Genomic DNA, 24183 nt, shown 5'->3' on the forward strand with positions numbered 1-24183 from the left:
ATTAGGAATTCAACTTTTCCTAGCTAATTTAGAATTTGTTCAGTAATAGGCAATAGGTAGTAGAAATTATCTAAACAAATGGGATATGTGAATATATAAGGCCACTATTATAGATGGAAATATAGGTGTAACCAGCTAGATCATGGCCATGTAATCTTGCCACTTCCAATAAAATAAGACAATACAAAATAGAATCTAATTTATTCAAACAGATCTGCATCAATGTTGCTCCTATAAAATGAGGGAGAGATATTAGATATTCTTGTCATACATATTGGCTTCAAACAAAACAAAACAAAACACAACACGACAAAATGGTGCATATCATAGTTAATGGCATTAACCTATCCTCTTCATACTTCAAAGTAAGAGTTGTGTAATGAAAATGTTAATGTTTCTCCTAAATATTAGGCTATATATTTGATAGCTATGTATACTAATAGCCCAGTAAAATGTGCATTTAATGTCCTTTAGCAATCTGTCACTCATTGTTTGAGCAATATTGTTTTGGCAATTTCTGAAATTGATTTCACTAACATTTTATTTCCTCTTAGGTTTTGTCTTGACAAAAAAATTAATACGTATAAAAATATCAATTTTATGATTTTACTTGGAAAAAATAGTTTAGAAAGGTTTTCTAAATATATTTTGTCACTGGCAACTTATTAATCAATGATTTGAGCTGTACTATAGAAAAATTTAAACCTAATAATTAAAAAATAAAGTTAGGCTATTATAAACTTTTAAAAATTCTTTAGAAATGTGAAGTTTCATATTATTCTTGAAAGAAAAATATATTTTAGTTAATTATTTGGGGATTTATAGAATGTGAATATAAAAAATACAAATTATATTCTCCGCAAGATTATCCAGGAACTTTTTTGAAATGTAAGACAATCAAATTAAAGCTGGAAATATGAAAGAACATAAGCAGGATTCAAAACACAGATATTGGATATAGTCCAGAGATCTGTAGAGTATAACTTTAAAAAAAGAATCCAAATTATTTTGAGAAATAAATAGATTTAAATACTAGATATATGGGATACTATGAATAAAGAAAATCATTATAAATCACTGAGAAAATCTCAAGTATCTGGTAGAAAAAGAAATCTATTTAAAATTAGAAAGCTGAAGAAGTCTTCGTATCAAGATTGAGGTCTTGGTTTTCAGGACTGACAACAATTTCTGGCCACAGTAGACACTGGAAAAATTTCTAGACGTAAACAAAAAATGACAGCTGTAGTGTGCATTCATAATTTATGAAAGATAACACAGGAGATTTTAAATGTGTCTACTTTGTTTTTTAATGGTCATCTTTTAATGTATCATAACTTCCTGTCTAAAGTTGATCATGTCATTAAATTCTCAAATTTCTAGTTGAGGAAAATAATTTTTTAAGAAGTGATGCAATGTTTTGTTTACATAATTTATTAGATCTGTGGTTGCATAGTCTAAGTGCAAAGTGCACTGAAAATATAGATCTAAAAATTTATTAACCGAATCTACTACTTATCATCTTCTACTTTATAAAATGCCTTTGAAAAGTAGGCATTTCCAGAATGGAAATGTGAAATTTCAAATACCTAATCCAATTAGTTAATAGCATCTACTGTCACAAATGCAAATTAATTGATACTGTTTACTAAAATGTTTTACTCTTGTTCAGGCATTTTAATTTAACTGTGATATATTTATTATTGAAATGTCCATCCTGGTTAGTTAAAAGGTGCTAAAACTGTAATACTATTCACAATTTTCTTCTGTAGATAGTGATAGGTAAATTTTTTCAATTTGGTTGAGTTGACAGTCGAAAACAAACAAAAAAGCAAAATATACACAGAATTTATGATATTGATTTGACTCCCATATTTCAAACTTAGAATGTATAAACTTTATAATAACCTTATCTTCAACATTAAAATTTGAAGATCATGATTACAAAGAAATGTATTAAAAGAAACCAGTTAATCTACATTTTGCTGATGAATGTCATTTTTCTTATTAAAATATAATGTATTTAGTGGTAATTGCTATCCACTTACTCTTTTTTAGCTAATTATTTTCTTTTGAAGCCATTATCATCAAATAATATATACAAAGACTACAGAAGGGAAGCTATGACATTGCTTTGGAAGATTTGCTGCCATTCTGTACCTGACTGGAAAGAGTAGGAGTTGAAATAGAGGCTGAGCTATCACCACAAATAAGATCTGAGATAAAATAATAGAAAAATGTACTTGTCCTATTACTTGTGAAGTTCAAGATGACAGATTATTGTAGAATATATGACATGGATAAAACATATTCTCAGGTCAGGTCATGTTATGATGGAAAGAGCTTGATTTTCCTTTCACTAGGACAACTTTTAAATAAAAAAATAAAACTGGCCTTAAAAGTAACCTCACTTGTAAGTTTAAGAGGGAGGGGAGTTGAAGAGTTTAAGAGGGAATGGTGAGGTTTTACTTTTTGGTTACCTATGAAAAGTGTTAAATAATTTGAGTACTATAACCTAGGATAAATTAAATACATTTATTTATGGTAATTAGATTCACTTTTTGAATTATGTAACTTTAAATAAGTAAAAGTATTTGAAAACAGCGCAGCTGTTTATTCAAGTTTATCTGTCCACTTTTATAACACCTTACGAGATAAACGAATACGCACAAGGTAATGAGCAGAGCCATATGGCTTAAGTGCATTTCCTATATGAACTTCAAGGAAGTTGAAAGACACCTTAGACATTTTTATAGTCCAAATTAATCTTCAAAATTGCTCTTTGACATATGTCAAAAACAATTTCATTTCAGAAAAATTATTTACAATATTAAATTGAGAACAGTGGATGCAATATATCAGATTTTGAAATCTCTTTTAAGTTAACAGAAAGTGTTCAAGAAGACATCCTATAGAATATCAACTATATATCTACAATCTAAACTAAATATTCATATTACTACTCAAGTGATTGTTTTTGGACAGCTATTGCACTCAGCCTACTGGCTTGATGGAGAGTATACATGGTGATGAAAAACATAGCTCTTATATTCCTTTGAAACTAAAAGCCCAAAAATTACAACTATGAGAGAAAATACTTCCTATCCCTTAACGAATATTTTTGGAAAATTGATTGGGTGTTAAACAGTATTTGGTAGTTTGGGGAATGATATGATTCAAATTCATGAAATAAATATGGTAATATCTCACTTTGCAAGAAGTTTCTTCTTCAGTAACTTCATTAAGATTATAGCTAACCAGAAAATAAAAAGTCAGCACCTTCACTGAACTTCATATACTATAGTCAACACAAATCTAAGCATTTCTATCATTAGACAAAACTACAACATGATTTATTAGACAGATCTTCAATTCATTGCAGATTGGAAACAGCTAACTAGATGCTGCTGTTTAGGAAAAGATTATTGTTATAGATACTGTTCATTCAACATATTTATTTTATGTAGAATTTATGCATGTATAAGAAAACTTTCTGGAATGATGGAAGTGTTCTAAATTAGATTGTGGTTCAAAATGGATTAAATACTTAAATGTAAGATCTGAAACTATAAAATTACTAGAAGGAAACATAGGAAAAAAACTTCATGACACTTTTAAGGGCAATAATTATTTTGGATATGACCCAAAAAGCACAGGCAACAGAAGTGAAAATGGGCAAATGGGATTGCATAAAAATAAAAAGCTTCTGTAGAGCAAAGGAAACAATTGACAGAGCGGAGAGAAAATTTACAAAACAGGAGAAAATTTTACAAACATACATGTGATAAGGGGTTAATGTCCAAAATATGTAAGGAATTCAACTCAATAGTATGAAAGCAAATAACCTAATTTTTAAATGTTGGCAAATAACCTGAGTAGACATTTTTCAAAAGAAGATATTCAAATGGCCAATATAAAATGAAAATGTACGAAAAATGCTCAGCATCACTAATCATCAGGAAAATGCACATTAAAACAACAATTAGACGTCCTCACACGTGTTAGAATGGCTATTATTAAAAAGATATTAATGGCTATTATTAAAAATTAATGGCTATTATTAAAAAGATAATTGTCTCTGGGGGTGTAAGAAAAGTCAACCCTTGTACACTGTTGGTGGGGATAAAAAGTGGTACAGCCATCATGAAAAGAAGTATAAAGGTTCCTCAAAAAATTGAAAATAGAAGTCCATGTAATCCAGCAGTGTCACTACTGAGCACATATTCAAAGAAAATAGTATCAGTCTGTCAAAGATATATCTAGATTTCCATGTTTATTTCAGCATTCACAACAGTTAAGATATGGAATCAACCCAAGTGTACATCGATAGATTAATGGATAAAGAAAACGTGGTAAATACAATCGTCATTGGCATACAAAAAGGATTTGTTTCAGGACCCCCTGGAATATCAAAATCTGTGGATGTTCAAGTCTCTCATATAAGAGAGTACGGTCATAGAAATGATAGATACTTGAGGAGATGGACACCCCAATGCCCTGACTTCAACATTACACTGTCTTTGCATGTCACAAAATATCACATGTACCCTGTATCACATGTAAATATTACCTATCAATAAAAATGGTGTAATGTTTGCATAATACCTAGGGACGTTCTCCTTTAAATTATGTGTATATTATTTATAATACCTAACATAATATAAATACTATGTAAATAGTTGTTATATTTGTTTTAATTTGTATTTTGTATTGTTTTATTGTTACTTTTAAATGCTTTTTCCTAATATTTTTGATCTGGGGTTGGTTCAATTATGGACATGGAACCTGAAGATACAGAAGATTGACTGTATACACGATGAAATGCTATTCAGCCTTTAAAGTGGGCAAAATTTGTTATTTGTGACAACGTAGAAGATGTTACATTAAGCAAAATACCCAGGCACAGAAAAACAAATACCTCATGATCTCACTTACATGAGAAATCTGAAAAAAATTGAACTCCCAGAAACAGAGATTAGAATGGTGGTTACCAGGGGCTGGATAAGTTGTTGGTCAAAGGATACAAAATTTTTGATAGATAAGAGGACTAAGTTCAAGAGATCTATTATATAACATGGTAACAATAGTTAACACGATTTATTGCAGTCTTAAAAATCATTAGCACAGTAGAATTTAAGTGTTCTTATCAGAAAAAAATTATGATAAGTATGTGAGGTTATGAATACATTATTTAGCTCGATTTAGCCATTCCACAATATATGCATATCTCAGACATTTTGTACATGATAAAATGTACAATTTTTTGGCAATTAAAAATAATAATAATTAAAACCAGATTGTAGTGATAGCTACATAATTGTATAAATTTGCTAAATTTCAGCAAACTGTACAGTTATAGTGAAAGAATTTTATGTTATGCAAGTTACATGTAAATAAAATTATAAGAACGGATATTTGGGGAGTGTTGATGGATAGATAATGGTATGGTTAGATGATGATATATGCAGTAAAATAAGCATAGTAAAATGTTGGTGGCAGAATCTAGGTAAAGGGATTATGAATGGTCCCTATATATTTTATCATTTTTTGTATGCTTGACAAATTTTATAGTGATTTTTTTTGGGAAAATAAAGCACAATTAGTAGCAATTATTAGGAATAATAACACCATTTTATGGTTTAAACCAAGTGGAAACTCTACATTAAATCAGTTACTTAAAAAAAAATCAGTGTGACCACTCTGGTTGAGTTTCTAAAATAATGTTTCCTATTGAATATCATGAAATATCAGGACATTTCTGAGAACTGTCTGAGCCTGGTCTGTAGCAGGAAATGTAAAAGATGAACCTGGAAGATCTATCCCAAATGACAAGGAACTTATTGAAAACTACTATAGCCATATCAAAATATCAAAGGGTTACCAAGTCTAGCCACTTTGAAGAGGGTCCAGTGGCCACATATAGACCAATTTAAGTTTTCACGTGAATAGGAAATTATAATAGGTTGGAACTCAGTAAATATGTTTAAACAAATGACTATATATATATAATTATGTATATAATTGTATATACATGCCGTGTGTGTGTGTATTTACGTTTACCTATGTATACACACTTCTTACCTTTTGAAGATGATAAAAAATCAATACATTCTCTTGAAAACTTGGTAAATAAAGGAAAAGTAGCAAGATTTATCTTGTGTTTCCTACATGAACTGTACCACATGGTAAGCAAATAATATTGGGGATAAACATATTCTTTTAAAAGTATTTCTTCTATAGTAAAAACACAGTGTTCAAATAAGAATATCACTGATCAATAATAAGTCATTGAGCTTAAACATAAATGATTTCCTATTATTTTTCTGTAGCATTCTAAATGCTCAGTTCTGTCTTACTTTGCCTTATTCTCAAATTTAAGATCACTCTAACCAGAACATTAAGTCTCCTAAAGTGCTTAAAAGGCACTACTCAATTTTCTCATACAGTTGACTTCCTTCATTTGGGAAAAAAAGGTTTATATTTATTACATGTGAAAATGTTATTATTTTCTGCTATGTGACTGTGATTATAATGTAGTGGTATATCAACCAAATGTATGAATGATAAGAAAAGTTAAATCAATATGTATTTTAGATACTGGGGCATGTTTTATGTTTTAATTCAAGCATTAATTTTTTTATACATTCAAAATAGCATTAATTATCATGTAGACTTTTAACATAAAAGTTTAAAAATGTTTGAAAGTCACATGTTTTATTTGTATTTTTCTAGTGGTTCCATTAAACTTACTTTTTTAAATATTAAAGACTAAAAGTAGTATCTATTCCTATTGTCATCCATTACTTCTCTTCATCCACATTTATTTTACAATAAATATTTGTTTGTATTTAATAATGTCTTTTTTTAAATTGTGTTTTGTATTTCTAGGTAGACAAATGTGTGTGTGTGTGTGTGTGTGTGTGTGTGTGTGTGTGCGCATGTGTGTATGTATTTCTTGCTGAGATACATTTTGCTGGTCATTCTCTTTTAAAAGGGATTGGTAGGAGTTATTGTGGACAATTCTCTAGGACTTTTTTATTTCTAATATTCAGAATATGATTGGGGGGCTGCATATAAGACAAAACACAAATAACAATGGCCTAAATAAGGTTTAGAGAGTTACTTTTCTCTCAAGCAGCATAAAGTACGGCAACACCAGGTTACCCCTGGGAGTTCAGGTCTCTTCTATATATCCAGTTTGTCAACCTTAAAATATTATTATCCTCCTCCCACTAAAAGGCACCTCATGGTCCAAGATGGTTTCTGGAAATACAACTATTACACTTACATTTAAAGCAAGAATTACTGTAAGGGAGTAAAGGCTAAAAAGAGTGCTTATCAAGTATCTTGTCTTCCCACTAATGAATTTCCCTCAGAGTCCTATCTATTAATCTTACCTTATAGCTCCTGGCCCAGAACACAAAGGTATCTGCGAAAAGTTGTGTTTCAGCTGTGTATATTGCCACCCTGAATGAAATTGTAGTTTTGTTTCCAAGAAAAGTAATACAATGAATATTATGTGAGCAACAATATAGGAGTCTTACTTTCTCCAGCTTAGGCAAACTTGCTGGCTAGTCCTATCTGTCTTTTGGGTATTCTAAAAAGATGACATGAAATACCCCAAAAAACATGCAAAGGAAAAAGATGTTTGCAGGTTTGTGTTAAGGACGTATCAAGCGCATTTGCAAATGCCATGCCTTTGTTCAGGAGTCCTGCCTCTATTTGCTCTTCTCTCCTTAGGAAAATGCTTTTGTTGTCATTGCTGTTGCTGTAATATAGCCTGAGCAAGTATTTTTCCCAGCAAGAAATAATGGGATTAAATCCCAGGAGACTGTGAACAAATCTGGTTCTTAAACCACAACATCTATCCCCTCAGGCTCAAAAATAGGCTGTTAGGGCACTTATCCCAGTTGTCAGGTTCTTAGGATCTGGTACTTCCCTGCAGAATTCAGCCATAAACTGTGTGCACTGACTCTATCTGTCTGTCCTTAACACGAGCAAGGCAACTCAGAGACTCACGACTGCCTGGATTTCTTTTCTTTTCTACCTTCAGGAAGGAGTAATATCTGAGTTTTGGTGGGGGGGGGACCTTGTGACAATAAGAGAAAGATTTTGTGAAACCCTGTTAGTGGTTTCTATCTTTTTGTGTCCTAATATTTCTATCTAATATAATGATGAAAAAAATCAAAATATACTTTGGCATAGAGTAGAAATTGGCAAACGTTTTTCTGTAAAGGTCAGATAGTAAATATTTTCAGCTTTGCAGAGTATACAATTGTGTTGCAACAACTCAACTCTGCTATTGTGTTGCTTTCCAAAAGCAGTCACAGACAATTCATAAACAATGAGCGTAGCTCTATTACAATAAAACTTTATTTTTTATTTTTATTTTATATTTTTTTTTTTTTGGAAATTTTCTTTTTTTATTTTATTATTATTATACTTTAAGTTTTAGGGTACATGTGCAGAATGTGCAGGTTAGTTACATATGTATACATGTGCCATGCTGGTGTGCTGCACCCATTAACTCATCATTTAGCATTAGGTATATCTCCTAATGCTATCCCTCCCCCCTCCACCCACACCACAACAGTCCCCAGAGTGTGATGTTCCCCTTCCTGTGTCCATGTGTTCTCATTGTTCAATCCCACCTATGAGTGAGAACATGCGGTGTTTGGTTTTTTGTCCTTGCGATAGTTTACTGAGAATGATGATTTCCAATTTCATCCATGTCCCTACAAAGGACATGAACTCATCACTTTTTATGGCTGCATAGTATTCCATGGTGTATATGTGCCACATTTTCTTAATCCAGTCTATCATTGTCGGAAATTTGGGTTGGTTCCAAGTCTTTGCTATTGTGAATAGTGCCGCAGTAAACATAAGTGTGCATGTGTCTTTATAGCAGCATGATTTATAGTCCTTTGGGTATATACCCAGAAATGGAATGGCTGGGTCAAATGGTATTTCTAGTTCTAGATCCCTGAGGAATTGCCACACTGACTTCCACAATGGTTGAACTAGTTTACAGTCCCACCAACAGTGTAAAAGTGTTCCTATTTCTCCACATCCTCTCCAGCACCTGTTGTTTCCTGACTTTTTAATGATCGTCATTCTAACTGGTGTGAGATGGTATCTCATTGTGGTTTTGATTTGCATTTCTCTGATGGCCAGTAATGGTGAGCATTTTTTCTGTGTCTGTTGGCTGCATAAATGTCTTCTTTTGAGAAGTGTCTGTTCATGTCCTTTGCCCACTTTTTGATGGGGTTGTTTTTTTCTTGTAAATTTGTTTGAGTTCATTGTAGATTCTGGATATTAGCCCTTTGTCAGATGAGTAGATTGCAAACATTTTCTCCCATTTTGTAGGTTGCCTGTTCACTCTGATGGTAGCTTGTTTTGCTGTGCAGAAGCTCTTTAGTTTAATTAGATCCCATTTGTCAATTTTGGCTTTTGTTGCCATTGCTTTTGGTGTTTTAGACATGAAGTCCTTGCCCATGTCTGTGTCCTGAATGGTAATGCCTAGGTTTTCTTCTAGGGTTTTTATGGTTTTAGGTCTAACATGTAAGTCTTTAATCCATCTTGAATTAATTTTTGTGTAAGGTGTAAGGAAGGGATCCAGTTTCAGCTTTCTACTTATGGCTAGCCAGTTTTCCCAGCACCATTTATTAAATAGGGAATCCTTTCCCCATTGCTTGTTTTTCTCAGGTTTGTCAAAGATCAGATAGTTGTAGATATGCAGCGTTATTTCTGAGGGCTCTGTTCTGTTCCATTGATCTATATCTCTGTTTTGGTACCAGTACCATGCTGTTTGGGTTACTGTAGCCTTGTAGTATAGTTTGAAGTCAGGTAGTGTGATGCCTCCAGCTTTGTTCTTTTGGCTTCGGATTTACTTGGCGATGTGGGCTCTTTTTTGATTCCATATTAACTTTAAAGTAGTTTTTTACAATTCTGTGAAGAAAGTCACTGGTAGCTTGATGGGGATGTCATTGAATCTATAAATTACCTTGGGCAGTATGGCTATTTTCACGATATTGATTCTTCCTGCCCATGAGCATGGAATGTTCTTCCATTTGTTTGTATCGTCTTTTATTTCATTGACCAGTGGTTTGTAGTTCTCCTTGAAGAGGTCCTTCATGTCCCTTGTAAGTTGGATTCCTAGGTATTTTATTGTATTTGAAGCAATTGTGAATGGGAGTTCACTCATGATTTCGCTCTCTGTTTGTCTGTTCTTGGTGTATAAGAATGCTTGTGATTTTTGTACATTGATTTTGTATCCTGAGACTTTGCTGAAGTTGCTTATCAGCTTAAGGAGATTTTGGGCTGAGACAATGGGGTTTTCTAAATAAACAATTCATGTCATCTGCAAACAGGGACAATTTGACTTCCTATTTTCTTAATTGAATACCCTTTATTTCCTTCTCCTGCCTAATTGCCCTGGCCAGAACTTCCAACACGATGTTGAATAGGAGCGATGAGAGAGGGCATCCCTGTCTTGTGCCAGTTTTCAAAGGGAATGCTTCCAGTTTTTGCCCATTCAGTATGATATTGGCTGTGGGTTTGTCATAGATAGCTCTTATTATTTTGAGATATGTCCCATCAATACTTAATTTATTGAGCGTTTTTAGCATGAAGGGTTGTTGAATTTTGTCAAAGGCCTTTTCTGCATCTATTGAGATAATCATGTGGTTTTTGTCTTTGGTTCTGTTTATATGCTGGATTACATTTATTGATTTGTGTATATTGAACCAGCCTTGCATCCCAGGGATGAAGCCCACTTGATCATGGTGGATAAGCTTTTTGATGTGCTGCTGGATTCGGTTTGCCAGTATTTTATTGAGGATATTTGCATCAATGTTCATCAGGCATATTGGTCTAAAATTCTCTTTTTTGGTTGTGTCTCTGCCTGGCTTTGGTATCAGGATGATGCTGGCCTCACAAAATGAGTTAAGGAGGATTCCCTCTTTTTCTATTGATTGGAATAGTTTCAGAAGGAATGGTACCAGTTCCTCCTCGTACCTCTGGTAGAATTCGGCTGTGAATCCATCTGGTCCTGGACTCTTTTTGGTTGGTAAGCTATTGATTATTGCCACAATTTCAGAGCCTGTTATTGGTCTATTCAGAGATTCAACTTCTTCCTGGTTTAGTGTTGGGAGGGTGTATGTGTTGAGGAATTTATCCATTTCTTCTGGATTTTCTAGTTTATTTGCGTAGAGGTGTTTGTAGTATCTCTGATGGTAGTTTGTATTTCTGTGGGATTGGTGGTGATATCCCCTTTATCATTTTTTATTGTGTCTATTTGATTCTTCTCTCTTTTCTTTATTGGTCTTGCTAGTGGTCTATCAATTTTGTTGATCCTTTCAAAAAACCAGGTCCTGGGTTCATTAATTTTTTGAAGGGTTTTTTGTGTCTCTATTTCCTTCAGTTCTCCTCTGATTTTAGTTATTTCTTGCCTTCTGCTAGCTTTTGAATGTGTTTGCTCTTGCTTTTCTAGTTCTTTTAATTGTGATGTTAGGGTGTCAATTTTGGATCTTTCCTGCTTTCTCTTGTGGGCATTTAGTGCTATAAGTTTCCCTGTACACACTGCTTTGAATGTGTCCCAGAGATACTGGTATGTTGTGTCTTTGTTCTCATTGGTTTCAAAGAACATCTTTATTTCTGCCTTCATTTCCTTATGTACCCAGTAGTCATTCAGGAGCAGGTTGTTCAGTTTCCATGTAGTTGAGCAGTTTTGAGTGAGTTTCTTAATCCTGAGTTCTAGTTTGATTGCACTGTGGTCTGAGAGACAGTTTGTTATAATTTCTGTTCTTTTACATTTGCTGAGGATTGCTTTACTTCCAACTATGTGGTCAATTTTGGAATAGGTGTGGTGTGGTGCTGAAAAAAATGTATATTCTGTTGATTTGGGGTGGAGAGTTCTGTAGATGTCTATTAGGTCCACTTGGTGCAGAGCTGAGTTCAATTCCTGGATATCCTTGTTAACTTTCTGTCTTGTTGATCTGTCTAATGTTGACAGTGGGGTGTTAAAGTCTCCCATTATTATTGTGTGGGAGTCTAAGTCTCTTTGTAGGTCACTCAGGACTTGCTTTATGAATCTGCTTGCTCCTGTATTGGGTGTATATATATTTAGGATAGTTAGCTCTTCTTGTTGAATTGATCCCTTTACCATTATGTAATGGCCTTCTTTGTCTCTTTTGATCTTTGTTGGTTTAAAGTCTGTTTTATCAGAGACTAGGATTGCAACCCCTGCCTTTTTTTGTTTTCCATTTGCTTGGTAGATCTTCCTCCATCCTTTTATTTTGAGCTTATATGTGTCTGTGCATGTGAGATGGGTTTCTTGAATACAGCACACTGATGGGTCTTGACTCTTTTTTCAGTTTTCCAGTCTGTGTCTTTAATTGGAGCATTTAGTCCATTTACAGTTTTAGTTAATATTGTTATGTGTGAATTTGATCCTGTCATTACGATGTCCAGCTAACATCATTGTTAGTTGATGCAGTTTCTTCCTAGCCTTGATGGTCTTTACAATTTGGCATGATTTTGCAGTGGCTGGTACCAGTTGTTCCTTTCCATGTTTAGTGCTTCCTTCAGGAGCTCTTTTAGGGCAGGCCTGGTGGTGACATAAATCTCTCAGCATTTGCTTGTCTGTAAAGGATTTTATTTCTCCTTCACTTATGAAGCTTAGTTTGGCTGGATATGAAATTCTGGGTTGAAAATTCTTTTCTTTAAGAATGTTGAATATTGGCCCCCACTCTCTTCTGGCTTGTAGAGTTTCTACCAAGAGATCAGTTGTTAGTCTGAGGGGCTTCCCTTTGTGGGTAACCCGACCTTTCTCTCTGGCTGCCCTTAACATTTTTTCCTTCATTTCAACTTTGGTGAATCTGACAATTATGTGTCTTGGAGTTGCTCTTCTCAAGGAGTATCTTTTTGGCATTCTCTGTATTTCCTGAATCTGAATGTTGGCCTGCCTTGCTAGATTGGGGAAGTTCTCCTGGATAATATCCTGCAGAGTGTTTTCCAACTTGGTTCCATTCTCCCGTCACTTTCAGGTACACCAATCAGACGTAGATTTGATCTTTTCACATAGTGCCATATTTCTTGGAGGCTTTGTTCATTTCTTTTTATTCTTTTTTCTCTAAACTTCCCCTCTAGCTTCATTTCATTCATTTCATCTTCCATCACTGATACCCTTTCTTCCAGTTGATTGCATTGGCTCCTGAGGCTTCTGCATTCTTCACGTAGTTCTTGAGCCTTGGCTTTCAGCTCCATCAGCTCCTTTAAGCACTTCTCTGTATTGGTTATTCTAGTTATACATTTGTCTAAATTTTTTTCAAAGTTTTTAACTTCTTTGCCTTTGGTTTGAATTTCCTCCTGTAGCTCGGAGTAGTTTGATCATCTGAAGCCTTCTTCTCTCAACTCCTCAAAGTCATTCTCCGTCCAGCTTTGTTCCATTGCTGGTGAGGAATTGCGTTCCTTTGGAGGAGGAGAAGCGCTCTGCTTTTTAGAGTTTCCTGTTTTTCTGCTCTGTTTTTTCCCCATCTTTGTGGTTTTATCTACTTTTGGTCTTTGATGATGGTGCTGTATAGATGGGTTTTTGGTGTGGATGTCCTTTCTGTTTGTTAGTTTTCCTTCTAACAGACAGGACCCTCAGCTGCAGATCTGTTGGAGTTTGCTAGAGGTCCACCCCAGACCCTGTTTGCCTGGGTATCAGCAGAAGTGGCTGCAGAACAGCGGATTTTTGTGAACCGCGAATGCTGTTGTCTGATCATTCCTCTGGAAGTTTTGTCTCAGAGGAGTACCCGGCTGTGTGAGGTGTCAGTCTGCCCCTACTGGGAGATGCCTCCCAGTTAGGCTGGTCGGGGATTGGGGGTCAGGGTCAGGGACCCACTTGAGGAGGCAGTCTGCCATTTCTCAGATCTCCAGCTGCGTGCTGGGAGAACCACTGCTCTCTTCAAAGCTGTCAGACAGGGACATTTAAGTCTGCAGAGGTTACTGCTGTCTTTTTGTTTGTCTGTGCCGTGCCCCCAGAGGTGGAGCCTACAGAGGCAGGTAGGCCTCCTTGAGCTGTGGTGGGCTCCACCCAGTTCGAGCTTCCCAGTTGTTTTGTTTACCTACACAAGCCTGGGCAATGGCGGGCACCTGTCCCCCAGCCTCGCTGCCGCCTTGCAGTTTGATCTCAGACTGCTGTGCTAGCAATCAGCAAGACTCCATGGGTGTAGGACCCTCTGAGCCAGGTGCAGGATATAATCTCCTGGTGCGCCATTTTTTAAGCCTGTCAGAAAAATGCAGTATTAGGCTGGGAGTGACCTGATTTTCCAGGTGCCGTCTGTCTCCCCTTTCTTTGACTATGAAAGGGAACTCCCTGACCCCTTGCGCTTCCCGAGTGAGGCAATGCCTCACCCTGCTTCGGATTGTGCATGGTGCTCTGCACCCACTGTCCTGCGCCCACTGTCTGGCACTCCCTAGTGAGATGAACCCAGTACCTCAGATGGAAATGCAGAAGTCACCTGTCTTCTGTGTGGCTCACACTGGGAACTGTAGACTGGAGCTGTTCCTATTCGGCCATCTTGGCTCCTACCTCTACAATAAAACTTTATTTATGAAAACCGTCAGTGGGCCATATTTGGCCTGCAGGCTGTATTTTGCTCACTACTGGCTTAGAAAATTGGTTTATTCCAGTGGAAGAATTTGGTATCTTATCTATAACAAAATCTCAGAGACTAAGCTTACGTCACTATACAAGATGTCATGTCTCATCCCATTAGTTATTTGAAGAGCTGTTCTACCTACCACCTTTACTTCAGAAACTGCAACATATGCCACCAAATATTTTTCAGAATTTATTTGTTTTAAAATGGTAATACGTGTCTAATTGCTTTATTTTACCTTGAATTTTCCCTATTATCAGAAATAATTTCACTTTTGCTTTGTGTTTTAAATCACCCAAACACTTATCTCAATTTCGTTCTTTTTAGCAATGTGCATGGGTCTGTTACCCCTGTAATATCCTATTGCAACTGCCTCTGTACTTCCTGAACTCTGGCTAGCCAGTTCTGATACTTTTCTACAGAAGGTCTGATTACTGAAAATCATTTTGTTTTGTTTGTGATAATGCTTCCATAATTGCAGCTATAAATGAAAGGCCAGAGCAAATCCCTTCTCATCTGGAAACTCACAGATTTTATTATCTTCTGCTCAATTGAATTCAATTTTGCTTCCAGTGCTTTTCACACCCTGGGTCACATAAATGAAGTTCATGGTTCTGTGTCTCATTTTTACTCCCCCTTTTTTGATCCCACTTACCTAAGAGAGATGACATTTCTTAAGGAAATCTTTCCTTCTTAGGAAGCAAGATGCAAAACTGGTGACAGTCATGGTCATACATCCAAAGGCCGACCACATCATGGCTGGAATGTCAAACCTAGATGGCTCAGTGGCTGGCAAAGAAACGTGGCTTTTCTGCAAGCCGAGAGCATTTTTTTTTTTTATCAAGTAGTATTCCCAAAGTCCTATCACTGATCTGATTGCTTCAGAAAGCAGTGCCCTATATTAAAACCTTAATTAATGAAAGGAAGTCCAAGAAAGAGTTGTGGAGGTAGACACTTAAAAAATCTTGAAGTTAAACACTTAAGACTTTGGCTGTTTTGTTAAACATCTCTATGACAAATTTTCTCATGCTATGGGAAAAATATCAAGCTACTCTAAAGAGAACACTGTGCAAATCAATTATTATGAAAGACTTTTTGAATAAAAAACTAAGTATTTTTATGAAAACATATACCAACTCCCAAAAGTTAGCCTCCATTATCATTCAAAAATTGCAGATTTCATATTTTCTGATGGTATTTTAAGCCTTTGTTTTAGATTGACAAATCTCTCCACTCAGTTCCCCTTGAAGTTTGTTGTCTCAAAACAGACCAAAAAAGAAAAAACTCAGTGTCTTTGTATTCCAAATTTCTACAATCCTTCTGCTAGGTCAAGTGATTGGGTCTAAGGAGAAAAGAAACCTTTAAAAAAAAAAAAAATGAATGGACCATCTAGCATCTTGTATTCAGCTATTTATTCGGCAATGTATTTTATCTGATTACACTTCCAATTATAGCCTTCAAAAGTTTTCCTTACACTGTTTATAAACTGCTATAAATAAAAAAAAGAAAGAAATATCCAAAATAGCCAACAGGTACTTTTAAGGTCATATTATCTTATAAATTTTGTAGTAAATACATATCAGTTTTCTCTCTCACTCTCTCATATATATATTATATATATATATATATACACCAATTTTGTAGTGTGTATATATAATATGTTATATATGTAGTGTGTAATATATATACACTACAAAATTGGTATATATTATATATACGATATATATTATACATACACTACAAATTTATATATATATAACTATATGTGTTATATATATTATATACACACTATAAAATTGGTACATATATTTTATATATGTATATAGGTGTGCATATATATTTATATAAAATCCCTTTCATCAGTTAAGGTTCTAATACAGGGCACTGTTTTATGAAGCAATCAGATCAGAGATAGAATTTTTGGTAGTACTTCTTGATGATAAAAATTATGGCTGTATATTAAATAAACAGAAAATGAAATTATGAATATTTTTCCAAAAACATTTTATCTTCTGAACTACTGTAATATTTTACAATAACACTCTCCCTTATAAGCAAATTTTTCTGTTTACTGATTCCAGAGCATTACTTCATTCATTTAGTAGTGTGGGTTTTTATTTTGTTTTGTTTTTATTGAGCACCTTTTATGTATGTATTAGAAACTAGGTAAGTCATGGGGAGGGAAAAAAGAATGAGACATACTCTATGCCTTGAAACTCACTGCAAAGTCAAACACATGGACAAACATCCATGAATAAAGGAGACACATAATTTAAAATTAAATAAAGTCTGCCCATTAAGAGTACATTTAAGGGATTAATTAATCATGTTAATTCATTAATAGGGAAATTAGGCAAAGCTCCCTGTTCAGCCCTCAGAAATTTTATGGGTAGAACTGGTGACAAAGGACACTATTAGCCCTCCATATTGGAGGTGTAGGCTTTCACTAAAAAAAGAGATTTGATCCAATGTACTTAGAACAGCAATATGCTCTGGGATGGAAAGCTTAAGTAATCATGTTGGTAAAGTCAACAATACTAGACCTCACACTATGGGTATATCTTAATATTTAAGATATAGATATTTCCTATTTGGTACATAAGGAAAATAAAATAGTAGAACAACAGAGTTCTGACACTGATAACATTTGCCATTGAGATTGTGTGTGTGATTCAAACTGAATTCTCCAGTTCATGTTTTCCTGATGATTAGATATAGAATCAAGAAGTTCATTTGGATGTTAAAGAATTTTAAAATTGGAGAAACATTCAGTGAGCTGATTTAGAGCTACTTCCCCTTCCCTTTGTAACATATCTTCCTTAAGAGTATTTTTATCATTGCGATAGTTTGCTGAGAATAATGGTTTCCAGCTTCATCCATGTCCCTACAAAGGACATGAACTCATCATTTTTATGGCTGCATGGTATTCCATGGTGTATATGTGCCACATTTTCTTAATCCAGTCTATCATTGTTGGACATTTGGGTTGGTTCCAAGTCTTTGCTACTGTGAATAGTGCCGCAATAAACATACGTGTGCATGTGTCTTTACAGCAGCATGATTTATAATCCTTTGGGTATTATACCCAGTAATGGGATGGCTGGGTCAAATGGTATTTCTAGTCATGTACTCTAAAACTTAAAGTATAATAATAATTTTAAAAAAGAGTATTTTTAAGGAAGTGGTCATTTCCTTTGAAATATGTGCTACTGAATAACTTCTATAGATCTCTTACTTCTCCAGAATTAGCTGATAAAAGTGTTTACTGAGTGCTGAGACTGCCCTGTCACTGGACATGCTATTGGGTGCTTTTTCTGTCCCTACATTCTTCAGACACTCTTGAAATAAGAAAGCCTAGTCTTTTAAGTGGGAAGGATTTCTTCTTATGGAGATCCAAGATTATCACAGATTTACCTATGAGTGAAAGCTTGCTATAATTGCAATATGAACACTGTCACTAAGATGTAAACTCTGGACATCAGAGACCATGTTTGTTTTTTCACTACTGTATTCTCAGTGCCCTGAACAATGCCCAACTCATAGCAAGTACTCAATTGATAATTGTTTACTATTGAACAACTGAAGATCAAATATCCCCATAACTGAATAAGTCTAGAAGCCATATTCTTTTAAGCTCCTCCACAACTGGGATCAGTTAAGTTGCAGCCAATGTGAGTTTGATTCTCACATATGTTTGGTGCTCATGAACAAATATCTGTGAAACATAGAATGGAGTACCCAATGAGAAACAACATACAATAATTTTTGTTTTGTGTGGCTGAAATTTTAGTATAGAAGACAAACTATGAAGATAAAGGTAAAAACAGGCAGATCAAGAAAATGATGAGTGGTGTTCTATAGAGATTGTTTAGGAAAGAATCCTAGACAATATTTCACCTAAACAGAGACTTGTATTAAGTAAACTAATTTGTGATAACATTGGGAAAGATCACATTAAGCAGAGGGAACAGATTGAGCAAAGCATTGAGGCAGGAATAAACTTGGTGAGTCCATGGAACAGCGTATAGATAGGCTAGTATGGTTGGAATGGAGAGAGCCAAAAAGAAAGGGAAAAGAAATGACTTCAAAAAAGAAGTCAGGGGTGAGATTATGCAACACCTTTTTGGTGATGATGACGAATGGATTTTATTTTGACATTAGACAATTTTGAATATGGAACTGATGCAGTATCTTTTTTATAGGTAAGAACCTAGTAGCTGTATGGAGACAAATAATAGCAGTAGGTGATGAATGTGAGCAAGATATTTGGGGTACATTTGTAGATACTAAGGTGAACCCTACAGCTGGATTCAAGGCTAAGACAAAGTGAGGCTTCATGAACCAAGCCTTAGAATGGAATATGATTTGGAATTTAGCAGGTGTTTTCATTCACTTCAGGCACCTACAGGTTTGGTACTGAAAAAGTCACAGCTTTCTGTAGGTCTGGGTTTTTAATAATCTGAACTTGAATTTTTTTTGTGTGTATTACAATAACTTCTCTACCATAGCCAATGGCTACTCGAGAGATTCTTATGGTGAATCTTCTGGGACTTCAGTAGTTGAAAATGAAAGGGAACATTGCTCTCCCACAGCTGAGGATGAGTGTTGCTGTCAGGACACAGGCATATGAATGGTCCACCTGATAACTTTGTGACTACTCTGAACTTTTAATTATGTTTTGCACCAGTCTATGATTGGAAACACCACTGCAACATGAGATGCCTAGGTAAAGATTAATAAGCTGCCTGGAGAGTTGATCCTCAGGGATATCCTGAATCTTGTTTTCCTGACTCAATCCTTACAGACCTCTGCCACAATGCAATTAAAATCATTGAAAAAATACCAGCAAGAAATAAAGGGGCACACTGCAAATGCAGATTTTCAACAAAAAGTGGCATGAGTGTCAAATGTTCTGGCTTCTTTCCCAGCTCTGTAATGATTAGTGAAGTCATGTGTAGAAAATATCTGCAGCATGCAAAATTTCTGAAGCTGTTGCTAAATCAAAAGTGAATGCAAACAATGTGTGGTTTGCAAAGCTCAGAAGTATGACTATTGGAATTGATATGACAGGATCCACTTTTAAATTGTGATAGCTCAGTCCTGTTAAATTATTAAATAAATTATTCAAGTATATAATATTTAGAAAAATTACCTTAAAGTTAGAATTACAGCATTCAATCATTCAATTCTATAAACTTCTTTGTATGTAGCCCTGTCCTAGTTAATACATGGAATATTTATCTGTTGATTTTGGATATTGTGGTATTTCTTTGTTACACATCACAATTGATCTCAGGAGAGATACAGCTCTGCGTCAATCCTACTAACATTCAAAGTTATTCTTATACAATGTAATTAATTTGACGAAATATTTCCAAATAATTCCCAGTCTTATCAGTTCCTGCCACCAGAAGAGAGAGAGACCTGAGACTACTTAGAAAGATGATCTCTAAGGCAAGTTGTATATGAAAGACACATATGAATGATATAGAAGAAGACTTGGATGAATAAGACTACATATTAAAAATATATAGTTATGAGTATGTAATTTCACAAAATAATGTGAAGTGGCGGTTCACAAGGTCAGGAGATTGAGACCATCCTGGCTAACATGATGAAACCCCATCTCTACTAAAAATACAAAAAATTAGCCGGGCCTGGTGGTTGGCACCTGTAGTCCTAGCTACTCAGGAGGTTGAGGCAGGAGAATGGCATGAACCTAGGGGGCAGAGCTTGCAGTGAGCCGAGATCGGGCCACTGCACTCCAGCCTGGGTGACAGAGCAAGACTCTGTCCCACCAAAAAAAAAAAAAAAAAGTCTCAATTTGGTATTTTATTAAAATTGATAAGGTATTCCAGTTGTTCATATATAAGAATAAAGAAACAAGAAGGGTATCTCAAAATGTTGGGAAATAAGAATAATTAGTGGGGCTATTACCCTTCCAAGAATTACATATATTAAACCTCTTATAATTATAAAATGTAATCAACAAACTTTGCCACAGAACATATAGCAGAAAACAAATAATCCTAGCTCTGTAAGAAGTTGAAGTAGGATTTATATCCCAAATTAGTGAAGAAGCGGCTAAACAAAGATTAACTCATTGCAAAAATATAATCAAAACTTTACCCTTATAACTTAAAATATGAATTTCAGATGTAATGATTGAGTTAAATGTTTAAAAGTAAACTTATTAAAAATTAAAAGTGTATGTGAATATATGTCTTGAGGATAAGAAAATACATTGTAAGCACAATTTCCATGAATTAAATTCATTACTAATTATCCTATAAATTTAATGCAATTTGATCAATTGCTCAGAAGAATTTTTCTTGAGAAATTTAGCAGACTGATTAAAAACGTGGAAAAAACAATCTGTGAAGATCTAAGGCAGTTTTGCAAATGAAGAGGTAAAGTTTGGGAATGCTTGCCCTTCTAGACATTATAAAGCAGAATTGATTAAAACTGTGTTGTATTAACACGTGCGCTTACAAATGGAGCTGTCCAACAAAGTAGTAAGCCTATAAAAGTATAGAATAACATCGCAAATCAGTGCAGTGTGAATTGACCATATGCCTGATGGTGTAAGGAAAGTTAGATTATGATCTGAAGAAAGACAAAAGTTGTGTTTCTACATCACGCAATAGATAAAAATAAAACCTTTAAATGTATTAAAATTGTAAATGTAAATGGAATAATACTAGAAAAAAACAAAATGAAAGAAAATATATTTGTGACCTTGGGGTAGGGAAGAAGTTTTTAAGACCCCAAAAGCATAAGCTACAATGAGAAAGTTTGGTGGATTTCACTGCATCAAAGTCAAAAAGTGTTTGTTCCATGGATGACACTACACACAACATGAATAAAATGGTGACACATAAGATGTGCTTGTAATATCAAAAAAAAAAAGACAAGAAATAATTATCACCTAGAATATACAGGAGTTTTTGTAAATCAGCAAGAAAAATAGGAAGCTCAGAGGAAACATGGGATTAAGGGTAAAAACACACATTTCACAGAATAGAAATTCATTCAGCTAAGAAGAGTAGAAAGAAAATACAGCTAACTTTACCTGTAATTAGATTTACACAAATCAAATAGCAATAAAAAACCACTTGGTACCCACATTATGGCAAAAACTGGAAAGCTGCATGATATTAATTCCTACTAAGGGTGTGGGGGAGAAAGAGAATATATTGTAATTGGGAAGCAATTCTCAAAAGTAATCTGAAGCACAAAATAAAATTGCATATTTATATACTACATGGCTTTGGATAATACACCTGATATCTCTATAATTGACTCATGGGTAATATAACCTACAAAAATTCCTGCATAAGTTCATGAGAAAATGTACAATTATGTTTATCACAATATGTTTTGTTAATGGTAACAAAGTATTGGAAACAATCTATCAACCAACCACAAAGAATATGGATAAGAAAAGAGTGACTGCCTTGCTGGGGCTGCTTACTAGGGTTTTCTACAGAGGCAGATTTTGAGACAAGCACCAAGGATACCAAAAGGGTGTCAGCACAGTTTTAATCAATTCTTTTTTATAATGTCTAGAAGGGCAAGTATTCCCAGACTTCCTCAGGGAAGTGGGAAGTTAAAACAGCAAGGGAAAGTAGCCAATAAGAGTTTTGTTCTTAAGCCAGCTACTACAGTGGGCAACTGAAACTTAATCAGCAGGCAGGCTGTGAAAAATTGTGAAAAACACACATCTCAGAACAATCTCAGCCAATGGAGGAGCAAAGGTATTTATATACTCCCACCAAGTAGCAATTGTGAAGAGCTTCCCAGTGGATGTGAATTTCCAAGCACTCTGGAATGCTATGCATTTCAGCAAAGTGAATTCCTGCAGGTCAATGGCAAACCACGGACAGACCTCAAGTACTAGTCATTGGAAATCAATCTGATAAACACAGAAATAGCAAGGAAATCTGAGGGGATGGGCAGACCAACAACATCTGCTACGGTGATTAAAACATGCAATTTAGTGCTACATTGCCATTACCTATTTGCACATGGCATCATATGTAGATTTCAAAATCAAGATAGAATCAAAATTAATAAAAATAATATTTTAAATAAAACATATATGTGAAATAAAACACTGTATTTTTTTTCTTTTGACATAGGCATGGGCAAGGAGTTCATGTCTAAAACACCAAAAGCAATGGCAACAAAAGCCAAAATTGACAAATGGGATCTAATTAAACTAAAGAGCTTCTGCACAGCAAAACAAACTACCATCAGAGTGAACAGGCAACCTACAAAATGGGAGAAAATTTTCGCAACCTACTCATCTGACAAAGGGCTAATATCCAGAATCTACAATGAACTCAAACAAATTTACAAGAAAAAAAAACCCCATCAAAAAGTGGGCAAAGGATATGAACAGACACTTCTCAAAAGAAGACATTTATTCAGCCAAAAGACACATGAAAAAATGCTCATAATCACTGGCCATCAGAGAAATGCAAATCAAAACCACAATGAGATACCATCTCACACCAGTTAGAATGGCAATCATTAAAAAGTCAGGAAACAACAGGTGCTGGAGAGGATGTGGAGAAATAGGAACACTTTTACACTGTTGGTGGGACTGTAAACTAGTTCAACCATTGTGGAAGTCAGTGTGGCGATTCTTCAGGGATCTAGGACTAGAAATACCATTTGACCCGGCCATCCCATTACTGGGTATATACCCAAAGGACTATAAAACACTGTATGTTTTAAGCTATGCATACCAAATACATATTAAGGAAGAAAAAGGAGAACATTTTATAGCTTGATAAACACAGCATGTAATAAACTTAGGGTTGTAGTCAACATATGTGTAGTGATCTGAAAAAAAAATCTCTATATGTCAAAGAAAATAAAAATATAAATGACAAAGTAGAGAAATACCACAAATGTGACAGGATTTAATATAATTAACATTAAAAAAGGTTAAATTAAAAAATAGAATAATTTAATTTTAAAAAGGGACAAAGATATAAACAAATAATTTGTAACATATGAAATCATAAATAGATTTATAAAACATAGTGAGCATGAAAATTGTGCAGCTCATTAATAAAGTAAAACAGCCCCCACAAAAAAGCAATGAGATTTTCTTTATTTTGCTTCTCAAATTAGCAAATGTTTTAGTAGTAAATATTCATAATACAAATTTTCTAGAAAAAAATAGACAATATTTATCAAGAATCTTAAAAATATATTGATACTTCTACTCAACAGTTAGGTCAGAGTTTAATCCAATGATAAAATCAAGACAAAGAAAAATAATCTTGTAAAATGATGTTAATCACACTGTTAGTTTTAACAGAAAAAAAGGGAAACAATAAATTCCTTGAAAATTAAATCATAAGGGGATGATGACATAAACTTTGTTGCATGAAAATGTTGTTGCTTCTTCATTATCTATGGTATAGAATAGAATTGGTCAAAGACCCTCTTCTACCCCAACCTGGTCTAGCCCTCTTTGACCTGGATGATTTTGTCTATCATTCATTGAATAGCTATTTATCAATTT

Source organism: Pongo abelii, chromosome 5 (genome assembly GCF_028885655.2).
Source record: "Pongo abelii isolate AG06213 chromosome 5, NHGRI_mPonAbe1-v2.0_pri, whole genome shotgun sequence".
In the NCBI taxonomy this organism is placed as follows: domain Eukaryota; kingdom Metazoa; phylum Chordata; class Mammalia; order Primates; family Hominidae; genus Pongo; species Pongo abelii.